The 27,462-nt window shown below is 30.6% G+C and overlaps 1 long non-coding RNA gene across 1 annotated transcript; it reads left to right on the plus strand.

Annotated features, from left to right (window-relative positions):
* LOC143055679 (uncharacterized) lies at positions 1-27,045 on the plus strand. Its single transcript, XR_012972127.1, has 5 exons — positions 1-405; positions 24,206-24,313; positions 25,558-25,665; positions 26,014-26,121; positions 26,823-27,045. It is a non-coding gene; the product is annotated as an uncharacterized LOC143055679 (long non-coding RNA).
* Positions 27,046-27,462: the final 417 nt, after the last annotated feature.

Here is a 27,462-nt window from a genome sequence, read left to right on the forward strand (position 1 = left end):
TTCAAAATACTAACAACACTTATAAAAACACGACCAGGGGAAGAATAGAACAAAGGGATTGTACAAAGGAGCACAATCAGACTTCTGAAAGATTTACTAGTTTGGACAATAACCAAGCGAAAGTGGAACACGATGATTATTATACAGAAATACAAACCCAGATGTCTTGTAACTCTGATGTATATGAGAGTATAGATGCCAAAGAACTGAACCCTCCTCATTGCGCTTCAACACATTTGACCAGAAATTGTAACAAACATTTTACTTTCAAAGGTCGGCGAAAAAATTGTTTGGCTTGTTTTATATTTTGGGTTCTTTTGGTGGTTGTCATAGCCGGTATGACTGTGTTTCTGTTACTGAAAAACAATTCGCTGTATCCCGACAAGCAAAACACTCAGGCTCAAGGTATTTATCAATTTTGATAACATATTTTTTTTTCTACTCATTCTCTACTTACATACATATTGTATAGATCTTTAGAGAAATGTATTCCCATAACCATCTATAACTTCCCTTTCGTACTCTTACAATGCATTACAAGTAGAAAGAAGTCCACCTTAAAAATCAGAAATTAAATGAAAAAACTACATTACTTAAAAATGAAAACAATTTACTTGATTGCTCAATATATACTGATTCGTTTTCTTTGTATATACCCTTATACTCTTTGGAGTAACTAATCACCATATACAGTCGGCAGTGAAATACGTATCCCGAACACAATGTTCTGATATGATATTTCTTAATTTTTACATTCATTATTAAACATTTAAACAAAACCAAGTCTTTCTGAGCAAATCAATTTCTACAGGAATATATATATTTATATCATCTGTTCAGTTTTTCCATCTTTGTGCAATGATATTCAACACTTTTTAGTGTTTTGTTTTCCATCTATTTATCGGTATTGTTACACAACCTGAGAAATATACTTGTCCGTGCTGACCTTTCCAAACCTAACCATACTGTAGGTAATTGTCAGCCTTGTGGGGACAAGCGCTGCAAATGTTGCAACCAATTGCAGCATTCATCAACATTTCACAGTAAGACCACAGAAAAGACATACAAGATATTTTGCAATGTCAACTGCAAAAGCTCAAACGTGATTTACGTTCTTGAGTGTCCTAGATGTGGTCTCCAATATGTTGGTGAATCTATGCAGCCATTTCACAAACGCCTCAATGGCCACAGGAGTGACCTCACAAAAAAACCCCGTATATTCCTGTCAGCCAACATTTCAGGTTACCAGATCACAATCTGAAAGATTTTGATCACATGCAGATCCTTGTGATCGAACAGGATTGTACATGGCAAAATAGGCAAAGAGAAAATCGGGAGAGGTTTTGGATAAAAACACTGGGTGTCCTCCATCCAGATGGAATCAATAGAAAGAAATAATTAAATTTACAGTCTAGTGTTTATATTATTATATTCAGGATTTTGGATTAAAATCAATCGACCAAAACTTACCTGTATTATTAGTGATCTATGTTTACACCTTATACATTATATCTCATTATTGTTAAAACTTTTGTCACCGAAGAAGGCCATTTGTTGAGCCGAAATATTTGCAATTATTGTAAAATTTATATCATCTGTTCAGTTTTTCCATCTTTGTGCAATGATATTCAACACTTTTTAGTGTTTTGTTTTCCATCTATTTATCGGTATTGTTACACAATCTTTCAGACTCATATAATTTTTCCTGTTTGTGTAGTATTGTCAATTTTGATGATCCAATACCTATTAAGTTTACTGGTTGGTAGATTCTTATAGACTCTCTCTCTCTCTATATATATATATACTATTTTGATCTGAGCGTCACTGATGAGTCTTATGTAGACGAAACGCGCGGTGGCGTAATAAATTATAATCCTGGTAACTTTGATAACTATATATATAGTTGTACAATATAATATAGATAGACAAACTACCTGTGACGAAGTTGTATTTATATTTTACAGAAAAAATAAATTTCTCTCCTTATATAAAGTATACAATGATATAACCATATACTTATAGCTGTATTACTATATTGACTCTGAAGACAAATCAGGAATCTTAATGTTAAACGAAATACAGGATTTAATCATAAACCATACATACAGCCGAAAGATAAATTGACCTCTCCTTTACATCCGTCGCTTTGTCAATTCTAGGAAAACTAAAGTGTATCCTGTTGTTTTAATTGTTTTGACCGTAATTGATGGTTAACAACTATTGACATATTTGATAAAATCATTCAAAAGGATGACGTAGTGTTTTCTAATGTACATTATTACAAAATTATTCAATTATGGACGACCTGTTGACTATAATATGCGCATACATGTTTTATAAAACTAGCATTTTAATCAACTATGGGTTTTGTGGAAATGATTCTTTAATATTAATGATTTGCTTATTTACATATACTTGAATGTGATTGGTTTGGTTAATTTCTTTCCTTTGTTTATACTTTGAACGACCATTTAGCCGAGACTATTTTTAAAACCCTTATGAACACAGTGTCAATTTAACTTAAATGATGTATGCGTGCGCGATACGTAGAAAGTGAATTTAAAAAAAAAACAACCGAGAGTAATTGAAATTAAAACACATACATCTACAGTGTTATTAAACATGTAAGATATAACTATAACTAAAAGTTTCTTTAGTGCAGTATTTATTTTACGTTTTAACACACTGCTACTGAAATAACATATATTTTTGTTTTTAAGTATGTAATGTTAACAAATTATCTAATTAATATATCAACATGAATTTAGGAAATGTCTGTATACTACTATCAGTGACTGATATATTAATATTTTTGTATTTAATAATGATGTTTCTATTGTTGGTTGGGTTTGATGTTGTGTTTTGTCTTATCGTTTGTGGTTTCAATTATATATTTTCTGTATGTTGTTGAATTTGGAGGTAGACTTTTTCAACAAATTGTCAGCATTCCTATGGGAACGAACTGTGCGCCTCTCCTTGCCGACCTCTTCTTATTTTCAAATTAATTGGAGTTCATTCAGACACTTGTCAAAAACAAGAAGATCAAAGAAGCCAGGCTATTTAATTTCACTTTCAAATATATTGATGATGTTCTTTCCATTAACAATCCGAACTTTTCTGATTGGGTTCCATTAATATATCCACCAGAACTAGAAATTAAAGAGACAACAGACACGGCTTCCTCCGCCTCATTTTTAGACTTATACCTCGAATTTGACAAACACAGTCATCTCAGTACCAGAATCTATGACAAACGAGACGATTTTAATTTTGAAATTATCAATTTCCCCCACCTTAGTAGCAATATACCAATTTCTCCTGCATATGGAATATACATTTCCCAACTTTTTCGGTATTCAAGAGCTTGCAGCTCCTACTCAGACTTTGTAAAACGTCACCAATGTCTGAGCAACATGTTGATGAACCAGGGGTATGTCAAAGAACGTCTCGTCCTTTTTCTAAAAAAAGTTCATTGGAAGGTACCAAGAACTTATTGATAAATATTCCGTATCAACTACCCAAATAATACAAGATGGTCTTGAAGTATAGATTTTTCGTACTGGCGTTAGTTATCATCTTAATAACGTGTTATAGTATTCTTTTATTTGTCTTTATTAATATTACTTTTACTGTTAAGTCAAAGAGGGACGAAAGATACCAAAGGGACAGTCAAACTCATAAATCTAAAACAAACTGACAACGCCATGGCTAAAAATGAAAAAGACAAACAGAAAAACAATAGTACACATGACACAACATAGAAAACTAAAGAATAAACAACACGAACCCCACCAAAAACTAGGGGTGATCTCAGGTGCTACGGACGGGTAAGCAGATCCTGCTCCACATGTGGCACCCGTCGTGTTGCTTATGTGATTACAAATCCGGTAAATAGTCTAATTCGGTAGGTCACATTCATGAAAGGGAAGGGGATTGTAGTTACGACGTAAGGAACTCAACTGTTTGAGATATTCATTTGACGTGACTCTGTGCTTATTTATACCATCATACTTTGAACGAACAAATTATTCATTAATATTACTTTTACTTATGTATCTTATCATACTTTGAATGACAAAACTATTTTATTTATGAATTTATGAATACTACTTTTTCTGTTTAGTCTGTGTTTTGTGATATACATTTGACGTGACTCTGTACTTATGTATCCCGTCATACTTTGAACCAAACAATTATTTTATTTATTATTATTACTTTTACTGTTAAGTCTGTTTTTGTTATATCTACTTTACGTGACTCTGTATTTATGTATGCCGTCATACTTCTTCCTTTCTTCTTATGAGCTTCCTCTGTTAGGAACACCCCTCTTTTGAGGGTAATATGGATAAAAGTATTTAACTATATACACACTCCGTGAATATATATACACTTGCTAAAATCTAAAATAGACTTTAAAAAAAGTTTTTATGCATCTTGTAGCACATATCTCTTGTGAGCATTTCTAGGTCTTCTATTTTGAGCTTGCTTTCACTAAATATATATGTGAAGTTTGTACAGTCAATTATAAGGACTGTAATTTTATGTCTATTAATAAATGTCTCTTTCCCCTTTATGTCTCCAATGAATTTGGTTACATAAATTTTAATTTGGTTGAAAGTTTCTTTTCTTGTCTCACTTAATGCCGAGCAGGTAGTAAGCATATACGTAAGGTCTTCTGCTTGTTGATTGCACATTTGACAAGTTGGAGCAATTTCATATCTGCTGAATTTATGCCGATCAGCTTGTAGAGTATACGTTCGTCTCATAATCCTACTTTTGATTATACCTTTTCGAACATCAAGAATTGTAGGTTGCAATGTGGTGTAGGAGATATGCGGATTTCCATTTTTAATTTGATTTATAGCTAAATATTTAAGTGATGTCTTTTGGATTGTGTCAATTTGAAGAACATTTTTCCAGTAGTTTGACATTTTGTGATTCACTAATGTTTTCCAATTATATTTAGTAGGCAGACTGCTTTGAAGTTCCCATATATTTGGAAGATTATATAATTGCAGGGTTTCCATTACACAAAAGAAGAAGCGTTTTGGATTGTCAAAATTGATGGTTGATTGTCTTTGTACAAGATCTTGAATACATGTAGTTTGGTTTTTGGCCGATAATAAAGAGTAGAGCATAGGTAGTTGCCGCTTGTGAAGCTCTCCTTCAACTGGTATTGCACCTAAGAGTAGATATATTGCTGATGTAGCTGTTCTTTCCGGAAGAGATTGAATATGTCTCATTTTTATGAAATTTTTCTAGTATTTCAATTTGTTCTTTTGTAAGTGGTAGTATTTCTAAACCATATAGAAGCCTTGGGAGAATGTATGTTTTATAGATGTTATATCCAGTTATTGGGTCAACCCCATTTGTTCCATGAAGACCGGAGCTCATTAAGGAGTATTTTGTTCTTCTTCCTAGTTTAATGCGGTCATCAATGTTAATTTCATTTTCTCTTTTGTTTGTTCTTTGAAGACCTAGATGTGTTGTTGCATCTGTTAGTTATATAGTTTTTCCTTTTAATACCCAACTGTTATCTTTTTCTTTCGTATTACACTGTACGATTTTAGTTTTTATTGGATGGATGTTATATTGATGCTGATCAGCATATCTACCTATAATGTCAAGCATTTATTGCATTTCTGATGAGTCCGAGCTCAATAAGGCAATGTCATCTGCACATGTAGGTGCACCAATATAAATATTTCCTAGATCGAAGCCAATAGAGTTGCTTTTGAGTTCTTCAAGTAGATATTGGACATACAATTTATAGAGGTGTGTAAATAAAATTCCTCCTTGTCTTACCCCTTGTTTTATATTAAAACTATCACTGATATCCCCCATCCACTTTACTTTTGATTATAAATCTGTGTATAGTCCCTTAATAAGTTGTAATAGATCTGGAGGAATATTTTGGTCTAGTAGTTTGTCAATTAGTATGATATGTTTGACTACATCAAACGCTGATTGTACATCAACTGTTGTTATAAATAGTGGTATGTTGTTTTTCAGTTTTTCACATTTTTTTCTGCTGTAAGTAAGCTTGCCTTTAGGGGACATTATCCTTCTGTGAAGCCAAATTGTAAATCTGGACCCGGATGTAATTGGAGTTTCTTTAGAATACACAGTTCATGTACTTTTCCAATGATGGGAATAACAGTAACTCTGTAACTCTTGACATCTAGAGAGTTTTTGCCACCTTTATAATAGGAGTAAGGATTCCTGTTTTAAAGGCTCTTGGAATAGAGATGATCTCTTTTATTTTGTTGAATAAAGTTGTTAAAACTGGTGTTAATACTGATTTGACATTCTTAAGATGTTCGGCAGTGAGCCCGTATTCATCTGGTGATTTCCCTACATTTAAGGTTTCTATTGATTTTTGAATTTCTGTTTCTGTGTATGGGTCAGATGTTACTGGATTTTCTTTATAAAATTTTCAATTAGTTTTTGACGTGTTTGACAGAGATCTAAATAGGAGTTGTCATATTCCGAGTTTTTTGCCATACTTAAGTCTTCATAATAATTAGCAAATACTTTTCTGTGGTTTGAATGACAGTATTCCTTTTCACTATCTATTTCTATACAAGTTGTAATACTAGTTCTTGAATTCCGATTTCTATTAATCAGTCTATAGAAAAGTTTTGTTGTTGGTTTTTCCATGATTTGTTGGTAGAGTTGTTTTCTAGCAACAGCTTGCTTTATTCTTTGTGAGTTTCTCAAAAAATTCTTGTCTGTTTTTAATTCAGTATGTGACGGATGGTTTTGTGGCCGTCCCTGATTTTTCCATTGTGAACATAGCAGTATACATGATTTCGGATGTTTTCGTACGGTTGGCGTTGCTTTCCATTTTGGCCCTTGTAATTTGATAGGTTTTGCTGGAACAGATACCTTTGTTGCTTTCAGTAATTCATTTTTAATTGTTTGAAGTTGGTCTGAAGTTGAATCCTCAGGTTTGATTTTAAGGAGACCCTCTGATAAATTTGAGTTGTATATTTCAGTGTTTATTTCATCCCAAAGAAGTTTTCTGTATGAGGTTCCTTACAATGGTATTTGCCGCACTTAGAACTGTTACAATGGTGTTTGTTTCTACTGGCACATGCGCTGAGCTATTTGTCGCTGAACGGTCCCAAATTTTGTGTTCTTTAAAGATTGATATATTTCTTGTTAAAATGTAATCGATTTGAGAGGATGATTGTCCAGAATGATGAAAGAAAGTAATTTTTTAGTCATGATTTCCAGCTGTTTAAAGGCCTAATTCCTGTACAAAGTTTTTCAGTAATTTATCATGCTTGTTTGATCTTAAATGTAATAAAGTTCCATTGAGATCCCCACAGAGAATTATTCTATAAAGGTCCTGATATTTTTGTATTATATCAAAGATTATATCTAGACATTCTGAGTACTCATATGCCGAGTCTTTGTCATTAGTTGGAAGATACGCATTGCTTATGCAGATATTGTAGTTAGAGGATAGGGTGATAGCTACAATTCTTTCATTTCCCTCTTAATTTCTTAACGTTCCCGAATCTGGCCATAAAATTGAGACCCCTGATTGTCCTTTTTGTAGTTTTGATCCGTCAAGTCGATCGTTTGAAGTTGTCAAAATTTGGTAATATATCAGAGAGAAATTGTTTTTGGAATTCCAATACAAAATGTTCTTGAATACTACCGCATTTTTGCGCCTGTCCCAAGTCAGGAGCATCTGGCCTTTGTTAGTCTTGTATTATTTTGATTTTAGTTTCTTGTGTACAATTTGGAAATTAGTATGGCGTTCATTATCACCGAACTAGTATATATTTGTTTAGGGGCCAGTTGAAGGACGCCTCCGGGTGCGGGAATTTCTCGCTACATTAAAGACCTGTTGGTGACCTTTATCTTTTCTGAGAGTGACATAACGTCCCCAGACATCGCCGTTCAAAAGCTGCAAGAAGGATATAGACAAATTCAAAGACAAGAGGCTACTAGCATGTTTTTCAATCTGCAGTATGGTTGCCTTTTAGATGTCACATTTGAACTCTATGCGAAAGAAAAGGAAAGTGGACTGCAAAGTCAAAAATGGGATGATTGGTTGAAACGGAATATCGGAATCTCATCTTCATATTCCCGCAAACTGAGGGAGATATCACGTTTGCTGAGACCATACATGCGAAGGTTTTCTACTGTTGGACTACCTTTCATTGAAGTCTATTCCATGAGAAAAGAATTGAAAACAATGTTTTTATATAGTGAGGAGATTAGGCGGTATTGGACCACTCAAAATCAACCAATAATACAGGTTGAAACACAATCTTCTCAGAGTGAGTGACCTTTCAACCCCGCGCTCCAGCTAGAGCGCGAAAAAACAACATTGATCTGAGATTATTAATATATTTTATAGTGTTTAACTTGTATATTTTGTAAAGAAAGATTTAAAAATTAGTTATTTGCAATTCTTGTTCATAGAAACCACCTAGCGCCGTTGCTAAGGATTATGTGTTGACTATTAACTGATAATGGATTTTGTATTTCTACATACCTGAGTGACTGGTATATGTACATGGATGATAACGTGTAATTTCGCAAATACTTTATCTTGTGTTTAAGTTTTTATAATCGAGTGTTATAATAAAGATTTAAAACTTAGTCATTTGTAATTCTTGTTCATAGAAAGCACCTGTTATTTCTTCGCCTTTTAAATCAATTATTTTATAAGTAAAAGGAATTGTATTTAAAACTTTTTCAATTACAAATATTTCTTTAGTCCAACGAGTAGTATAACCCTTTTCAAATTTACCCTTTTTTTTTGTTATTCTTACTCTAGTACCTGCTTTAAATTTAGGTTTTTTAATTTTCTCTTCCTTTTCTGGATATAAATTTTTATACACTGTTAATTCATTTTTTGATTTACTTGCTTCAACAGGTGTCATTTTAATTGAAGAATGTACTGTATTATTATAATTTTTAACTAATTTATCTAATATATCATAATATTTAAAAGTTTCATTAGCAGTAAAGTATTTATACATATGTTGTTTCATTGTTCCTATCCATCGTTCCACTACACTGGATTTTTCTTCATTCTCAGTTGAATATAACTTTATGTTATTATCTTTTAACAATTCTTTTACTTGTCGATTATAAAATTCGGATCCTTTATCTGACCAAATATATATTGGTTTTCTTTCTTTAAATAATGTTTTAAAAGCTTCACTGACTGTTACTCCTGTTTTATTTTTCAAAGGGATTAACCAACCATATTTACTAAAAACATCTATAACTGCTAATAAATATTTATAGTGTTTATTTTGTTTTGAATATGGTTGCATATCTATTAAATCAACTGCCCATGTTTGATCTATTGAATGAACATAAACACGTCTTTTAGGAAAAGATTTTACAACTCTATGATGTAGTTCATCTGCTAATTTATTTGTTAGATTTGTTTTAGACATTTTGAAGTAACTAAAATGTTTTTTTTAAAAATGGAAATGAGAAAACATTGTTTAATTTGTAATGAATACAAATTATTAAGTAAATATTATAAATCAAAAGACAAACCACTGGGAGTTAAATCTGCATGTAAAGAATGTTTAAAACCTTCAAAACAAAATCATTATCAAAATAACAAAGAAAAATATAAACAAGCTTATGATGAATTTATGTTTAGAAATCCTACTTATTGGAATTTATATCCAAGAAAATAATATAATTAAAATTTAATATTACAAAATGGGATCTAAAAAATCCTTTAAAGATCTTATTACTGAAACTAGTATTGATGATATAGAAGAAATCAATGCAACTAAATACATAAACTTATTAAAAGATAAAATAGTTATTAATCAATTTCCTTTGAAAATAAAAATAATAATAACAAGTGAATTTACAACTCCTATGGCATTTGATAGAATAGAAAGTCATTACTCTCATCCTGTTGAAGTTGTCCTAACACAAAACAATTTATCTACATTTTACAATAATTTGTTAGATAAATTTAAAGCTTGGGTAGATAAATTTCAAGAAAGACGATCTGGTTTTGTTTTCGATGGTATCAAAAGTGTAAAAGTAAAACTATATAAATATGAATATCAAAGAGCTTCGTCTTATATTCCCCTTCAATTTAAATCAAGTAATATTATTAATGTCCAAAATAAAAAGGATAATAAGTGTTTTCTTTGGTCAATATTAGCAAGTTTATTTCCAGCCAATAAAGACAAACAAAGAGTAACAAAATATAAAGAATATGAAAATGAAATTAACATGAAAGGAATTGAATATCCTGTATCAATAAAAGATATCCCAAAAGTAGAGAAACAAAATAATCTAAGTATAAATGTATTTGCTTTAGAGGATCAAACAAATAAACAATCTTTACATTCAGTTTATATATCAAATGTAGAAAGTAAAAACGTAATTGATCTCTTATACATTGAAAATAACGAAAATACTCATTATTGTCTAAATAAAGATTTAAATAGTTTTATGTGTGATAAGAATAGAAATAAATCGTTTATATGTAGAAATTGTTTGCAAGGATTTCAAAGAGAAGAAACACTAATAAAACATAAAAAAATATGTTATGATAACGAACATTGTAAAACCATAATGCCAAAACCAGGAAAAAATATTCTTGAATTCAATAATCATCATTTTAAAAATAAATTACCATTTGTTATATATTGTGATTTCGAAGCATATAATATACCCATGCAATCATGTACTCCAGATCCTAATAAATCTTATATAAAACCAATAAGTAAACAAGAAATAAATAGTTATGGTATGTATGTTCATTCTGATTATCCAGAAATATATAAACCACAATACTTTTCTTATGTTGGTGATGATGCAGTAGAAAAATATGTGGAAAAAGTAATGAAGATATACAAAGAAATAACTTATAAGATCTACCTTAACGAAAAGAAAAAAACAATATTAAATAATCATGAAGAAGATGAATTTCAAGAAGCAACTGGATGTTATATTTGTGGAGAAGAATTTAAAGAAAGCGAAAAAGTAAGAGAACATAATCATCTTTCAGGTAAATATAGAGGAGCAGCGTGTCAATCGTGTAACACAAAAGAAGGTAAAGCAACAAAATTAATACCCGTGTTCTTTCATAATGGATCGAATTATGATTTCCACTTTTTAATCGAAGAATTAATGAAATATGAAGATGAATATAATAAAGTAAAACTTCTTTCTAAAAACTCAGAAAATTATATTTCTATAGATTATGGATCAAATTATAAAAAATTAAGATTCCTAGATTCATATAGATTTATGTTAAAAGGCTTATCAGATATTGCCAAATCAATGGAAGAGTTTCCTATTTTAGAAAAAGAGTTTAAAGGTAATATAGCTCTTTTAAAACAAAAAGGATTCTATCCATATGAATACATAGATTCTATAAAAAAATTTGAAGATAAAAAACTTCCTGAAATAGAAAAAATTTATTCTAAATTAAAAAAAGAAACAATTACAAAAGAAGAGTACAAACATGCACAAAGAGTCTGGGAACATTATAATTGTAAAACTTTATTAGACTATCATAATTTATATCTCAAAACAGATGTTCTTATCTTAGCCGATGCATTCGAAAAATTTAGAAAATTCTTTATAAAATATCATGAAATAGACCCATGTTATTGTTATTCTGCACCAGGACTTACATGGCAATGTGGATTAAAATATACAGAAATAAAATTAGAATTGTTAACTGATGTTGATATGTTACAAATGTTTGAGAAAGGAATAAGAGGAGGATTTTCTGGAGTATTAGGTCCTAGACATGTAAAAGCCTTCAACACATATACTTCAAATTATGATAAAGATTATAGAATAATAGATGAACATGAAAAAAAGAGTGTTTAAAAAGATTAAAGGAAGAAAAAAACTTAAATAAATTTTTTGAAAAAAATTATTTGTTGTATCTAGATGCAAATAATTTATATGGATGGGCTATGTCTCAACAACTTCCTGAAGAAGATTTTAAATGGGAAAAAGATCCGAATTATTATAAAGAAATTCCAAAAGGAAGAGGATGTTTAATTGAATGTGATTTAAAATACACAGAAAAATGTAAAAAGAAAACATATAAATATCCTTTAGCACCAGAAAAGATGAAAATAAAAAAGGAAGAATTATCTGATTACCAATTAAATCTATTGGGAGACAAACCATTAGGTAATGAAGAAAAATTATTTTTAACATTGAGAGATAAAAAAAAATATATAATTCACGATAGCATTTTAAAAAAATATATAAAACTTGGAATGATAGTAACAAAAGTTTACAGAACAATTTCATTTAAAGAATCAAATTGGTTAGCAAAATACATAAATTTCAATACAGAACAAAGAACTAAAGCAAAATCAGATTTTGAAAAAGATCTTTGGAAACTGATGAACAATAGTTTCTATGGCAAAACATTAGAAAATATCAGAGGAAGAAGTGAAATAAAATTATTTACAGACAGGGAAGAAGTAAAAAAATATATAAAAAAACCAAATTTTAAAGACTCAATAATATTTAATGATAACTTTGTTGCAATTGAAAATAATGTTACTTCTGTTAAATTTAATAAACCTATTTATTTAGGACAGGCTATATTGGATTACTCAAAACAATTAATGTATAGCTTTTATTATGATGTTGCTAATGAATTATGGGAAAAGAATGCATTAGTTGCAAGTGATACTGATAGTATGATTTTGAGTGTAAAAACCAAAGATATTTATAAAGACATGGAAGAAATAATAGATGAACTTGATACGTCTGATTATCCAAAAGATCACCCTTTATATTCAGAAAAAAATAAAAAAGTAATTGGTAAATTTAAAGATGAACTTAATGGGAAAATTATGAATGAAATAGTTTTTTTAAAAAGTAAAGCATATTCTTTTACATTAACAGATTTAAGTGAAGAAAAAAAATTAAAAGGAATTGGAAAAACTACAATAAATAAAGATATTAAATTTGATGATTATAAAGATTGTTTGTTCAATAATAAAACCAAAATGAATAAAATGTGTACAATGAACTCGAGCAAACACAAAATGTTTGTTAATGAAGTAAATAAAATAAGTATGTCTCCATTCGACGACAAAAGATATATTTTAGATAATGGAATAGATACTCAACCTTTTGGATTTTAATTTATTTTATTACCCAAACAATAAAACCAGTTAATGCCATACCACCAACAACAAATGCAATCTCTCTATTTTTCTGGTCTTCTGATGGAGTATAAAAATCACTTAACGTAGGTTTAGGTGATAATGAAGTTATTTTTTTTATTCGTGACACGATAGTATAGTTTCATTGCCTAGTCAACATCATCAAAAGTCTGAACCGCATGATGTTCCTTTTGTAATTGTTCATTGATAAAATCTAATCTTTGTATTCTTTTTTTATTCCATTCTGATTGTACTTTTTCTATAGCTTTATCATGTCTTATTTTCTCTTCATTTGCATTACTACCAATATGTGAAAATAAATAATTACTCCCTGAAAATGCAAAAGCATTTGTTATTGCCCCACCAAGCATCATTGTTAAAGCACTTGCCATTTTATAAAAACAAAAATTACTTCATAATATCAGCAGGTATAATACCTTGCTTAATCAACACATCTTTTGTTGCCATCGCAAGTAATATATCAATGGATAACATTACAACATAATTCATATTAAAATCCACTTTTGGTGCTGGCCTCCTTAATACCTTTTTACCTATTTCTGCATATCCAACTGTTAACAATGTTTCCACTCCAGCATGATATAACATATTTGCTATTTGTTTTCCGTCTTTTTGAGTTGTCATTTTAATGTACTAAATTTAATTAAATTCAAAAGGATCAATTTCTTTCTTTTGTTTTTCTGGTTTTGTTATTTCCTTACCCACCACAGTTTCTTTAATCATTCTTTCTGGTTTCTTACTATGGTTGTAAAAAAACAATCCCAATCCAACAATACTTATAGGAAAAAGTACAAATTTGTAATCAACTAGGGAACTGGAGTGTTTCTTGACAGAAGGGATATGTTCGTTTGATTCATAATCTGTTTCTGTATCAGAATCTTTTGTTATTTGTTTGATTTTTGAATTTTCTTTTTTTAATTTTTCCACTTCTTTTTTTCTCAATTCTGCATTTCTTATTCTTACTTCTGCACCTTTCTTACCAGCAGCTACTCTTTTTGGGTCTTTTGGTTTGGGTTTTTTAAATACTTCTTTTTTTCTTCTTTGTTTTCTATTTGTTCAGGAGTTTCATTCATCATTTTTTATGTCATTATTTTCATCTTTTTTTTGGAAATCGAGCGAAGCGAGTGGTTCGATATGTCTTGCTGTTGTTAATATTGCAGTAAAAGGAGCAAGATACATTCCATATCTATAGTACAGTTCACAACATGTATTAGTTAAAGCATTATTGATAAAAGGATCTTCCTCTAAGTCTTGTATTAAAATTGGTGGATTAACAACTTTGAAATACTTTGATACAACCATGACATATAAATTTATAAAAGAGTTTCCTAATGTCTTGGTCATACTAGCTCCCAATCTTGCTTCATATTTACAGTATAGTTTGTTTATTTGTTCTGTTGTCATTTTATCAATATCTGACAGTTGTAATTCTTTACCCAGATATTGTTTACTACTCCCACCAGCAACAACAGCTGATAATCTTTCGCGTTTTTTTTTCTTGAAGGGAACCGTTCACTTCGCTCGCTTCATCATCAATATTTATGTTTTCCACAATTTGCTCGCTTAATAATTCTTCAGCATTCATTTTATACGTTTCAAAAAACGGATATAATTTATTTTTAACTTTAAAAAAATTAAATACAACATATCCAACCAATGATAAGACTGCAGTGTTTGTTGCAATTGTTAGTATTTCCAACAGCATTGCTTTTTTTTATTGCTTATTTTGGTTAAATTACTTAAGCATTACTTAAGCATTACTTAAGCATTACTTAAGCATTACTTGAGAATTGTTAAAAAAATTAATTAAGTAACCAATAATCAGTAGGTTGATCTGTCTTTAATATTAATTTACGATGTTTCTTTTTTTTAAGTTCTTCCTTTATTCTTTGTCTTTCTTCCAAAGTAGGAATAACATCATTTTCTCTTAGGCAATTATCAAAACTATCTCTATCTTTTGTGTAGAACATGCATAACCATTTTGTTTGTTCTCTTAAATCTTTTAAAACAGAGTTGTATCTCTGTGAAATGACCCACACTGATTGTTCCGCATGTCTTCCTGAAAATGCAAGCTCGGACAGCATATCTTTTTTCTTTGTTAGTTCTTTTGTTGCACTGCAGTCATCAATGATATATAATGTTGAATGACCAGCATATTTTTTAAAGAACATTCTTAATAGTTCTTGTAGCTTCTCTTCTTCATAAAGGGAACCGTTCGCTTCTCTCACTTCAACAATAGGATTAACAATTATTAGATTTTTTGTTTTTGGTTTTCTAACATCATCAATCCATTCACGATTTTTGTATGCTTTGTTCCATTGGATGGTTGGACAAAGAATAATTATATATTTGAAAACTCCACTATATTCTCCTTCTAATAAATCAAGAACAAACTCTGTTTTTCCACATCCTGTTTGTCCACATATAATAGCACAATGGGGATATTTTGGTAATTCATAAAGGGAATCGGAGTGTATCTCGCTCCGCTCGTTTGTTTCCATTTTTTAAGGGGAACCGTTCGCTTCGCTCGCTTACTAGTAATTAACTTCTTTAAATCTTCCATCTTCAAAATTAATTTGTGCATCTTGTATAACAAACAGATAAACATTTATTAATTTATTTGCTCCTGCTGTTTTAGTTATTTGGATAGTAATACCTTCAGAAGCATTTTCAATTCTTCTACCTGAACCGTGTAATGAGTTGTCATCTGTTGAACGTAAATCTAACCATAATGCATAATTAGTTGTAAGATATTTTTCTAATGTTGTATAGGATAAATTTAAATCCTTTAAAACTTCTTCTGTTGTTTTATTTCTTTTTGAATTTAAAGCAAAGAATTTATTTATTTCATCCCATTGTTGATATGCTTTCATTCCTTGACTGTATAGTTGATTTGGAACACCTTCTATTGTCATTTCTACTTTTGTTATGTTAGGATTATAATAAGTTTCGGTACTTGTTCTTTCAGGATCTTCGAACAACATTAGAATTCCTTTCATACTTCTAGCTGGAACATTTAAATTTATATTCCACAATGTATCAGATTTGTTTTTGGTTATTTTTCTATGTCTTAGTATTCTATCGTACAAAATAACCATCTTACCATCAACTTGTTGTCTTATCTGTCTTCCTAATTCTGCATCAGTAACCATATCAAATTCTAAACAAATGTTTTTGATTGTATAACTTGCTGTATCTGTTGATTTAATAACATTGCAATAATTATTAAATGTAAGTTCATATTCAAGTCTATCACCAAGACCTGCTTGATAAAAAGGCATATGAGTTTCTAATAGTTCAAAATCAAGTGGGATACAAAATCTTGCACCATATGCAGTTGCAATTGCTTCATCGCCTATGTCTGATGCTTTATCATTCGCGCCAACTCTGTGTTTTAACATGTTTGTTTCACCAATACCTTGGTATGCCATATTTAAACGTTCAGATGTAGATTTCCATAAATCAACATAACAATGATAAATATCACTATCATCAATTGACATAATTTCATTTCCACTTATACGAATTGTTGTTTTTTTAACTATTGCTCTTCCTATGTTTTGATATATAGTTGCATTGTCGTCTGTAGATGTGAGTTCTATTTCAAATGCTAATCTGGTTGTTCCAGGAACAATAACATCATTATTGCTTAGATTGGGGAATCTTACTAATAGCTGTTGATTTTGATCAATAGTTGAAGGATTATTTGTTATTGATACACTTTGACGAATACCTTTCACACCACGAGGTTCTCTTATTTTTCTGTAAGGATTTAATTTGTTTCCGTATGCCAACATTTTTAAGGATTAAATTTGTTATAAAAATAATTCAATTACCACTGATACTAGAGTATTGATACATGTATAATTATTAGTCATACTAATAAAACTTATTAAATCTCCAGCCTTAACTTCAAAAGGTGTATAAAAGTTATTAAAACCGTGTGTGACACCATTATCCAAACTCATTTTGTAACTAGTTGACTTATCATTAACAATCGTCTTAATGGCTATAATATCTGTGTTTGTTCTTAAACTTACTAAACTAATACCCAATATTTGTCCTGGAAAGTTCATTACATAATAACCACCACCATCACCAAAATTAAATTTTTTATTTCCATGTATTGGACCATCAATTCCAGCATATATACTTATTATTTTTCTGTCTGGTTTATTTTCAATATTACTAACTATATTTTCAACATTTAAAACTCTAATGGTTAGGGCAGCGACACTCCGATGTAAATTTTTATCCTTAGTATCCATTGTTTGAAGCTCACTCTTCATATTTAATATTTCTTTTTCTACGTTTTTTTTTTTTGACACCAAGTATGCTCATTTTATTAAATAAATTATATAACTTCTAAAACACAATTAATTGGTAAATGATTAATTATCTTGTTATTATTTTCATCTCTTATTTCTAATTTCAATTCTGTTATAACATCATTTACTAAACACTTATATTCCGGATGCTCAAATCTCGCTGTTATAACTTCACCAAACTCTTTATTTTCAACTGGAATAACAGCCAATAATTGACTTGGCTTACCATCAAGATAATTATGAGAAGTGCTAACTTGTTCCAAATGGATATATAATGATTTATGGATAGCAAAATCCACAAATTTGTTTCCATAATGTAATTCATTAGGTTCGAATTTACGTTTATTATTAAATCCTAACATATTTCCCAAATCCTTACTTATCTTTAACTCAGTAGTAGTGTTTAATGAAGCGATACCATTTGCTTCATTTACGGATAATACAATATTTTCTTTTTGAAATTCATCCACTATTTGTTGAAAACTATAATAACCATTCATAATCCTTTGCTGTGTCTCTCCGGTTTTCTTTATAAACCCATGATAAACATTATACCAACATATACTGTATCTTATAAATTTCAAACCAATACGTTTATTTCCATTTCTGTTATTTATGTATTGTTCTAAGTTTATTGTATTATCAATATTTGAAATAGTATGAAACATTTTTAATATAAAAAAATGATAACAAAAGAATTTAAATATAATCCTAATGTTTCATATAATCCAGGTATTAAATATTCTGAAAAAGATCATCAATTAAAAACAAATCTTGTAAATCAAACGATATTTGTAAATCAAAAAGAGAACTTTAAAACATCTTTTCCTGATTTATTTCAAAACTATCAAAACCCATCCATACACACTAACGAACCATGGAATACATGGATTCATTCTTCATTTGATTGGTGGCAATGTCAATTAAACTTTGCAGTATGGTGTGCAAGTACAGGATGTGGGATTTCTTATAATGATCATTTGTTACACACTTCAAATCTTACAAAATCTTTTTATATGTTTCATTTTTATTATTGTATTGCAAGAATTTTAAAAGAACTTAAATCACCTTTACCAACAGATTCTTCTTTATGTTATTATAAGAACTCATATGACAAAGCTGTATATCAAAAATTATGTAAAGAATTTAATGTTTCAATAGATACAAATTGGAGACAAAAACTAGAATCATCATGTCAAGGATTAGGAAGTTTTGAAATGTATTATAAACCAAGTGGTGAATATAGACAAAATCATAAAAAGGATGGTCCATTCTTTAATATTCGTGATACAATTTATCATGAAAAAGATATAAGTATGGCTTGGACAACATTTATTTTAGATAAATCAGAAGGTTTTACACGAGCAGGTATTGAACGTATTAATGAAAGTATTAAAATTTACGTATGGGCTTTGTTGGGTGCACAATCTCAAACAAAAACAGAAATTTTAAAAGTAGGAACAGGATTTGATGCACAAAAACAATTCTTAGCAAATGTACAAGATGTTATTAATAGTCCTATTGATTTACCCACTCAGATATCAAATTATCAAAATGTTTTAAAATACGCAAGAAGTAAAGTTGATTATGCTTATAAACTTGGTTTATATATGTCTCCCAGTGATATGGTTTTACAAATTGGAACTATTGTTGGTTATAATAATAAAATTATAATTGCAACAGAAAATCAAACACTTGGGTTTAATGATGATTTAAATAATAAAAATTTTGATCATGTTGATTTTAAACCAAAAGAACCTGTAAAACCACAAGAACCTATAAAACCTGAAAAGCCTAAAGAACCAAAAATAGATCCAATAAAAAAAATTGAACATGAAGATCATGAAGATAATAAACAAGCAATAATATTTATAAGTATTGTAATAGGATTTACAGCACTTTATTTTTTCAAATAATCTCTAGCAGCAGTAAACAATAAACTAACAACTAAAATAAGCAATGCCCATAAGTTGTTTGCAAACCAATTTACTACGTCTTTTGTTGCAGACAATAACCAAGAAACAATAGAACCTATAATACCTGGTAATGCAGCTGCTAATTTTCCTGCAAGAAAAGATAATAATTTTCCAAGATTTTTTAATTGTTTTTTCATCCAATCTTGTACACCACCACCTTTTGATGGAGGAGAAGGAGAAGGAGAAGGAGAACCAGTAAATGCCTCAACAATAACACCAATAATCATTCCAAAAGCAGTTAAAACACTAACTATTGTTATTCCTTGTTCTCTGAATAATGTTCTTATTCTTTCACCTAATGTTTTGTCTTCGTTTAACATTTTATGTATTGTTTGTTTAAATCTGTTCACTTGACTACGTAGTTTCTCTTTATTAATATTAATTACTTCTAGTCTTGCACTTCTCTCAGATTCCAACTCTCTTATTCGACTACTTATTCTATCTATTTGAAATTCATCATTGTCTTCTTTAGCTTGTTCTAATTTGGCATTTTCTTTTGCTAAGTCTTTATTTGTTTCATTCAGTTTTGTTAATTCATTTGCAATCTCTTCTTTTACTGATGTCATTGCACTGATTATACCATCCATCTCTCTTTTTGTCATATATGTTTGTGTTTCTTCATTTATGAAAGATGTTCCTCGTTCAATAAATGAAGTTTCTATTTCTTTCACATGTGTTTCTTCATCACTTGCAATTTCTAATAATTCTTGTCCTTCTTGTTGTGTAGATATTTCTTGTAATGGAATTTCTATATTATCGAGTTCATTTAACATTCTCTGAAACCCTGCTCTACCTTCTATTATTCTATCAGATATTTTAAAATCATCTACACCTAAAACATCCCTAACAAAATTAACACCGTAATAACTTTTAAGAGTGCTAAATTTATAAAATTTTATTTTTTCTTTTTGGTAATACGTTAATGCAATATCATTACCTTTTTCATCTTTTACATAAAACATTATTTTTCCATCATTTTCTTCCCCAACAAAAAAACCCTCTTCATTACGTATAGTTTCACCATTTTTTTTATAAAATTGTTTAATCATTTTTTTTGTAGTTTCTTTTTTACGAATTTTAGCATCATTTTCTGATAAATCTCTTGATTTTTCAAATTCCTTATTTATATTATTTTGAAACTCTTCATCATCTTGAAAAGACGTTTCTTCTTCTTCTTCTTCTTCTTCTTCTTCTTCATCATAATCATTATTTTTAAACTCAGGATTATCAAACTCATAACCTCCTTCAGCCATTTTTTTAAAGAGAATTTAATTCATATTTTGGAGGAGGGTCATTAACATGATTAACTATTGTAATTTTGTTAAAAAAAATTAGATATTTTCCATTTTTTTTTAATTCACTTTTTACCCTAGCTTCTGTATCTTCAATTAATTTTTTTCTTTCATTATCATTCATTACTGTTTGTGTTTGTTTTGTTCGTATATTTTCTTTCATTTTGTTGTATTTTTCTAATTCATCCAAAACTGATTTAAATTCTTCTGCACTTATCTGTCCGTCAGTTAAAGATTTTGATATTAAATCTTTTATGCTGTTTAACTTGCATTCTGCCATTGTTTTAATTTCATAATGTTTCTTTGATTTTGTTGTCAACTTTCTTCTAATTAATTTAACTAGACCTCCTAAACTTCCACATACAACAGCTGCAATTTGTATGGGAAGTAAGATAGGAAAAGCTATTCCTATACCAGCTAAAACAACAGTTGTCGAAATTAAACTTGTATCAACACCATCAGTAACATTAACTCCGCGTTTATATTTTTTGTATAGTGATTTACGTTTATCTCTCTCATTTATTAATGTTTTTTCTATTTCTGTTATTTTTTGTAGTCTATAATTTTGTCCATCTTCTATAGGTAATTCTGGATATAAATCAGGAGCTGTAGGTTGTTTCATTTTTTAAAGTAAAAATTGATTTTTTTTTCTCTTAAATCCCACAGAATTCTTTCTCTGCCAGTTATCCCGGTTTTTTTATTTTATTTATTTATTTTTTTTTTTGTTGTTTTTTGGGTGTTTTTAATAACGTTTTTTTTTCCAAAGTAAAAAAAAAAAATTTTGGGAGTAAGAAAAGTTTGGTGTTTTTTGGTGTTTTTTGCTTTTTTTATGAAAATTTAGGGCTCTTTTACTTGAAATGAGGGTAATTTTTTGAGGGTCAAATTTTTTTTTTGGGGGGTGCGCTGGACTCGTTCAAGTACTATACTACTAACGTTCGCCCATCCTTTAATTGTTCTTTTTAGTGGGAAACTTAGTGATAAAGTTTATCCGAATTGCAAACGCAGACAAAAAATCTAACGTGTAAAAAACTTTTTTATAAGCTGGCACGCAAGACTTTTCTCCTTCTTTATAGAACATATGACATTCTTTGACTCAGGTAGTTTCTGTGACGAAAAAAATAATTTATAGAATCTAAGAACACATCCTTGGAATTTTTGTTCGAAAGATATCAATTTTATTTGAACAATGAAAACAAACATTGTTGGTTATGATTACCCTCAGGTAATTGAAACACTTTCCAAAATAATAGCGGTTCTGCATATTTTGAACGGGAAATATAAGGTTAATAATATTATTACGCATGCTTGAATTGTATTAAAGGTAGCACAGTAGTATTTGCATTCCACAATTTAAGTTGCTCTTTTGTGTACCCTACTTATGTCAGTGTAACTTAACAGTGTGATTGGACAAAAAATACAGTATCAACTGAACATACTTTCCAGAAAACTGAGTAATGAATCAGGTGTAGAAAAATATGAAATAATTTAACATACGGGTGAAAATGAATTATTAGAATTTTTTAAATTGTGTAGTTACTGCATGATAAAAGACATTAAAGCACTATTGGCCTTTGGTTTTTGAAGATATCAGGAAATACTACCGTGCCCTCTGAAAAAATATCATTCAGTTATTTCGTGATTAAATAGTTATCAAAGGTACCAGGATTATAATTTAATACGACAGACGCGCGTTTCGTCTACATAAGACTCATCAGTGACGCTCAAAGTTGAAGAGCATTGAAGTTCCAAAATTCCAAAAAGTTGTGTAAAATACGGCTAAAGCCCCAGTCCCACTAGACCACGATCGCACCACGCTCACCGCGATCTAAAATAAATTTAGATCGTGGTGAGGTCGCGGTATGAGCGGCATGAAAATATAAATTTTCGTTGCTTTCACGATGCTACTACGTCCTCTCTACGCTTCTACAAAGACCCCGCTACGATTATACCACGTTATCACCGCGCTTATTCTGCGACCTCACTACGCTTATCAAGATCTTTCTACGCTCTTCACGTTCTCACTACGACCATACCACGAGTTATCTGATTACAACACGATCTTACTGCGATTATAACACGTTCTTAACACGATTATACTACGTTCATAGCGCGATCTTACTACGTTCTCAGCAATAACGTCAACATCGTGTTCCATATCAATACAGTTCAATTCCTTCTATTTCTGATTAAATCGTAGATTTCTGGGAAACAATACAGTCATGCCACCAAAATCTATCAGAACACGTGGGCAGGGTGGTAGGAGTTGATGTAGAGGCAGAGAGAGCAAAGTAACGTATCCTGATCAAGCAGAGATGTCGGACCGACCAATCCAACCTAAATTACAACCTATTGCTGGTCCATGAAGCTCAATTTTAGTGAACGATAGCAGAGATGACATAGATGTATCAATATATATAGGAAGATGTGGTATGAGTGCCAATGAGACATCTCTCCATCCAAGTAACAATTTATAAAAGTGAACCACTATAGGCCAAGGTACGGCCTTCAACACGGAGCCTTGGCTCACATCAATCAACACGCTATATAGGACCCAAAATATTACTAGTGTTAAACCATTTAAACGGGAAAACCAACGGTCTAATCTATATAAAAACGAGAAGCATGGTTGAGCCGTAAGAGCAAATGGATCATTACATTCAAACAAACAAAATCTAGGGAGCTTTTTTATATATTTTATGTGAAAATGACAGTGAGAATGATGGTCGTAGTGTGAACGTAGTCAGGTCGTTTGAAGAGCGTGATGAGGACGGCAAGGGCTTGCTAGAATCGTACTATGGTCGTGAACAGCGTGGTATAGTCGTAGTGGAAGCGTAGTTGGGTCGCAGTGAGAACGTGATGGTCGTAGTGAGGTCGTGATAACGTCGCTGTGCGATCGTAGCGCAGTCTCTCCGAATAGAATCACGCTTTCGCTACGCTCTCGCTACGATTGTACAGCGACCTTTGCGATCTTACTACGATCTTATTGCGCTCTCACTACGCTTCTACTACGACCTGATTTCGCCACGACCGCACCACGATTGTTTTGAACATGTTCAAAGTTGGCCACGCTCTTCACGATCTTAAAGACCTCACCACGACCGTGATACGACCTTACTGCGATCTACCCGATCGTACTACGATCATCAAAATTTGCATTTTTTTCACAGGTCGTAGTGCGATCGTGGCCTAGTGGGACTGGGGTATAAGGTAATTTATTCCTTGGATAAGAACATCCTTAGTTTTTCGAAAAATTCAAAGTTTTGTAAACAGGAAATTTGTATAAAATGACCACATTATTGATATCTATGTCAACACCGAAGTGTTGACTACTGGGCTGGTGATACCCTCGGGGACGAAACGTCCACCGGCAGTGGCATCGACCCAGTAGTGAAAAATAGTTACCAGGATTATAATTCAGTTTTTGATTTTAGAAACACCGTGTTCAAGAGAACATTGCCTCTACAATGGAACTTGCACTGAACTTGGGAATTTACCAATCTGTGCTTGTACTGATGGATACAATGGATCAAGATGTGAAGGTTATTAAATTTGTTAGCAGATAAGCGACGAATTCCCCCCTTTGTTTATGATATGATTAATGGCGTCTGGAAACCTGGTTGATCAGGTGTTTAAATTCCGTTTTCTTGATAAACATATTAATGCATATAGAAACATTTACGAAACTTGTAATGGTAATGTCAAAATGAAAAGGAAAGATTCTATGTAAAATTGGAATCCATATGGCAAAAGTCAGGGTCACAAACACAGATAAAAATAACGTTCGACAAACTTATGGTTTCTTAATTTTACAAGAAGTGTAACATTTAAAGTATTTGGTTCGATAATACCCAATATAGAAAGAAAAGAAATCTAAAATTGAGAATGGAAATGGGGACTGTGTCAAAAAGACAACAACCCGACCATAGATCTATTGAGATTTTGGTCAATATATGAAAAAGTAGCTATTGTCAGACTGAAAGAAACAAAAATATTCTTTTTTTTGTTGTAAAATATAGCTGTAGATATGATAAAACACACACTGTTTTATTTATATTAACCTGGCATGTCTTACATATGAATAACATAGTACTCTCGACAATCGCACATGTCATTAAAGGTCTCGACAGATTGTTATCTGCTTTTTTCAAATTCCAAGATGGAGGAAGACACCTCAGCTCCCTCAAATGTATAATGATATATATATATAAAAAAAAAGCAGACTTGATTTAAAAAGATAGTATGACCTGTATTAAAATTAAAGAAAAAAAAAAGATTTCAAATGGTGGTACATCAGATCAGCATATTGTTTAGCGCAAATGAAGATATCCATTGATTGAAAACGAGGGCCACCAGAAATCATGAAAAAGCAGACGTGGACAACATGATAAACAAAAAACGTTGTAGAAAGAATATTTCACCAAGTTATCGCGTTAGACGAATTCGGGCTTCTAGTCATAGATATACAATTTTATACCTATTAAAATAAAACACTTAAAATTAATTGTATCTACTTTAGCATGATATGAGTTAAAATTGGACTGCTAAATGTAAATACTTACATTATCGCTAAGTATTTTTTTTTTGCTGCAAACTTGGAAGTATGGTAACGGATTTTTCTACCAATATTGTCGAGATGATGCAAAACTTACAGGGAATTATAATTTATGCAAATAGCTTGTTCAAATCAACAAATTTAATATTACAGTCAAGGTGGCAACAATTCTATTCTCGATAAATCTATGGATATTGATTGAACTCAAATAATTTTATTTTATTTTCTTAGTCACACCATGCCACAGTTCACCTTGTTCGAATGGGGGAGAATGTACACCAACCGGAAGTAGTTTTGTTTGTTCCTGTCCAAATGGATACTTTGGAAACCAATGTCTAGGTGGGTTACGTTTAAGTACATGTATTTGTTCAAGATCATTATTGCAATCAGGTTGACCAATAAAGAATATTTTTTTCTGTAATAGTTAATAGGCATTCCGAGAGAAGAATGCATCATTCTGACTAAAAGTACATTCTTGTTTATTTATCCTATAAATATATGTTAAAATGAAAAGTACATATTTTGCTCGAAGAAAACACTAATGACCTTGGAACACGGTTACTGCAAATAATCCTTAAAAAATGTTTTTTTTCAAAAGGTGTCAAAGAACCAACACCTCTATAACGGTATATCCTATGATTTTTATCTAGTGCTTGCACTTAAATGATTTTATTTTATTCTTTCTAGGAACACCATGCAACAGTTCACCTTGTTTAATGAGGGGAACATGCAAGCCTTCTGGTAGTAGTTTTGATTGTTCCTGTCCAACTGGATACAGTGGAAACCAATGTCAAAGTGTGTATGATTTAAATATTGGTTAGCTTAGAGGTTTATTAAATTCATGATGGCACAATACAAACCGGTTTTTTTTAAATAAATGAAAGTGTACGACCACTTGACCCAATATTCTTTGTTTCCATTGAAAATAAGTATAAAATTGTTATTTAAAAAAAAATCATTTCACTTATTTCTACACATAACAACAACCGGAAGAAGTTACAACCGGTACGTAAATGCTGAAATATTAATAAGTTTCATGTGCGAGAAATTTAAAAATGATCAACAAAACGAAGAAAGAAACCAGGATACTCAGGCGGCAATATCAGACGAAAATCGACAGAAGTCAGAAAAATATAAACTTATTTAAGCAAAAATTGTAAAACAAACAATATTCCACCAAATAAAAACTACAACAACTTATATTACAGGGATAACAACATCTTTTAAACATCAAAAACTAGGTGTGTGACATACATTATGTGTGCATGCTAGTGAAGTTTACTATACGAACAGTTAAATACAATCACAAATGGTAAAATAGGAATCGTTGTGTCTATATTGGCACTAATTAGGAATGTCCATCAAATAACTGCAAAATTATTGTTATACTGTGTACAAATTTGTCAGGTAGTAAAGGTAGCAACAATTCAAATCGTGATGTATTTCGGGATTTAGATTTAATGTTTGCACCTAGATTCTGTTATTTAATATTGTAGTCACACCATGCCATAGTTCACCTTGCTTGAATGGGGGAAGGTGCACACCAACTACAAGTAGTTTTGTTTGTTCCTGTTCAACTGGGTACAGTGGAAACCGATGTCAAAGTTTGTTTCGTTGAAATATTTGATTACTATATTAATCGACAGAAGGGTTAATTTAATTCACGATGGAACAAAATATACACAAGCATTTAAAAAAAATCTGTAGCTTTACTGCAAGAGCGTTTAAAAACATGCTATGAGGGTAAAACACATGTTTTAAAAATTATAGGCCGCTAGCTTTTCTGTCCCGCACAGAATCCTAAAATACACAAACAAAGTTAGATGTTAGTAATTTTTAATTCTTAAATCAAACGAATCAAAGATCTGAAATGCTCTGGTGAAATATTGAACCTAACAACATTCCACAAATGACCTCGAAGAAATTTAATAACATAGAGTATTACGAAATCATTGCGTTAAACACAAATAGCTTTGTGATATCTGTCTGGTATTTTTTCCAAATACGATTACATTAATGAAGATGTAACCGTCCTTGATAAGCTTAATCATATTTAGAATATTATCTGATAGTGGGCTCTCATTGTTCATAAATATAAAAAAGAAGATGTGGTATGATTGCCAATGAGACAACTAT

This window comes from Mytilus galloprovincialis, chromosome 12 (genome assembly GCF_965363235.1).
Source record: "Mytilus galloprovincialis chromosome 12, xbMytGall1.hap1.1, whole genome shotgun sequence".
Taxonomy (NCBI): Eukaryota; Metazoa; Mollusca; class Bivalvia; order Mytilida; family Mytilidae; genus Mytilus; species Mytilus galloprovincialis.